Source organism: Triticum dicoccoides, chromosome 6B, assembly GCF_002162155.2.
Source record: "Triticum dicoccoides isolate Atlit2015 ecotype Zavitan chromosome 6B, WEW_v2.0, whole genome shotgun sequence".
Taxonomy (NCBI): domain Eukaryota; kingdom Viridiplantae; phylum Streptophyta; class Magnoliopsida; order Poales; family Poaceae; genus Triticum; species Triticum dicoccoides.
Genome location: NC_041391.1, coordinates 639,372,032 through 639,374,673, shown reverse-complemented (window position 1 = coordinate 639,374,673; position 2,642 = coordinate 639,372,032).

Here is a 2,642-nt window from a genome sequence, read left to right as displayed (position 1 = left end):
GTAATATGATTACATTGAACTTAAATTTATCATGAACTTAGTCCTGGTAGTATTTTGCAAATCATGTTGTAGATCAATAGCTCGCGTTGTTGCTTCCCTATGTTTATTTTGATATGTTCCTAGAGAAAATTGTGTTGAAAAATGTTAGTAGCAATGTTGCGGATTTGATCCGTGATCTGAGGTTAAATCCTCATTGCTGCACAGAAAAATTATGTCCTTAATGCACCGCTAGGTGACGGACCTATTGTAGGAGCAAATGCAGACGTTATGAACGTTTGGCTAGCTCAATATGATGACTACTTGATAGTTTAAGTGCACTATGCTTAACGGCTTAGAATCGGGACTTCAAAGACGTTTTGAATGTCATGGACCATATGAGATGTTCCAGGAGTTGAAGCTAATATTTCAAGCAAATACCCGAGTTGAGAGATATGAAGTCTCCAACAAGTTCTATAGCTAAAAGATGGAGGAGAATCGCTCAACTAGTGAGCATGTGCTCAGATTGTCTGAGTACTACAATCGCTTGAATCAAGTGGGAGTTAATCTTCCAGATAAGATAGTGATTGACAGAATTCTCTAGTCACCATCACCAAGTTAGTAGAACTTCGTGATGAACTATGACATGCAAGGGATAACGGAATCGATTCCCAAGCTCTTCGTAATGCGGAAATTGACGAAGGTAGAAATCGAGAAAAACATCAAGTGTTGATGGTAGACAAGACCACTAGTTTCAAGAAAAGGGGCAGAAGGAAGAAGGGGAACTTCAAGAAGAACAGCAAGCAAGTTGCTGCTCAAGTGAAGAAGCCCAAGTCTGATCCTAAGCCTGAGACTAAGTGTTTCTACTGCAAAGGGAATGGTCACTGGAAGCGGATCTACCCCAAGTGATTGGCGGATAAGAAGGATGGCAAAGTGAACATAAGTATATTTGATATACATGTTATTGATGTGTACTTTACTAGTGTTTATCGCAAACCCTCAGTATTTGATACTAGTTCAGTTGCTAAGATTAGTAACTCGAAACGGGAGTTGCAGAATAAACAGAGACTAGTTAAGGGTGAAGTAACGATGTGTGTTGGAAGTGGTTCCAAGATTGATATGATCATCGTCACACACTCCCTATACTTTCGGGATTAGTGTTGAACCTAAATAAGTGTTATTTGGTGTTTGCGTTGAGCATGAATGTGATTTGATCATGTTTATTGTAATACGATTATTCATTTAAGTAAGAGAATAAATTGTTGTTCTGTTTACATGAATAGAACCTTATATGGTTACACACCCAATGAAAATAGTTTGTTGGATCTCGATCGTAGTGATACACATAATCATAATATTGAAACCAAAAGATGCAAAGTTAATAATGATAAGTGCAACTTGTTTGTAGCACTGCCGTTTAGGTCATATTGGTGTAAAGCGCATGAAGAAACTCCATACTGATGGAATTTTGGAATCACTTGATTATGAATCACTTGATGCTTGCGAACTGTGCCTTTTGGGCAAGATGACTAAAACTCCGTTCTCCGGAACAATGGAACGAGCTACTGACTTATTGGAAATAATACATACCGATGTATGCGATCCAATGAGTGCTGATGCTCGTGGCAAGCATCGTTGTTTTCTGACCTTCACAAGATGATTTGAGCAGATATGGGTATATCTACTTGATGAAACATAAGTCTGAAATAGTTGAAAGGTTCAAAGAATTTCAGAGTGAAGTGGAAAAATCATCGTAACAAGAAAATAAAGTTTCTGCGATCTGATCGCGAAGACAAATATTTGAGTTACGAGTTTGGTCTTCAATTAAAACAATGTGGAATAGTTTCACAGCTCACGCCACCTGGAACACCACATCGTTATGGTGTGTCCAAACGTCGTAACCGCACTTTATTTGATATGGTGCGATCTATGATATCTCTTTACCACTATCGTTTTGGGGTTATGCATTAGAGACAGCTGCATTCACGTTTTAAAATAGGGCACCATCTAAATCCGTTGAGACGACACTGTATGAACTATGGTTTAGCAGTAAACCTAACCTGTTGTTTCTTAAAGTTTGGGGCTGCGATGCTTATGTGAAAAAGTTTCATCCTGATAAGCTCGAACCCAAATCGGAGAAGTGCGTCTTCATACCCAAAGGAAATTGTTGGGTATACCTTCTATCACAGATCCGAAGGCAAGACATTCGTTGCTAAAATGGATCCTTTCCAGAGAAGGAGTTTCTCTCGAAAGAAGTGAGTGGGAGGAGAGTAGAACTTGATGAGGTAATTATACCTTCTCCCTTATTGGAAAGTAGTTCATCACAGAAATCAGTTCCAGTGATTCCTACACCAATAAGTGAGGAAGTTAATGATGATGATCATCAAACTTCAGATCAAGTTACTACCAAACCTCGTAGGTCTTCCAGAGTAAGATCCGCACCAGAGTGGTACGGTAATCATGTTCTGGAAGTCATGTTACTAGACCATGATGAACCTACGAACTATGAGGAAGCAATGATGAGCCCAGATTCCACGAAATGGCTTGAGGCCATGAAATCTGAGATATGATCCATGTATGAGAACAAAGTGTAGACTTTGATTGACTTGCCCGATGATCGGTGAGTCATTAAGAATAAATGGATCTTCAAGAGGAAGACGGACATT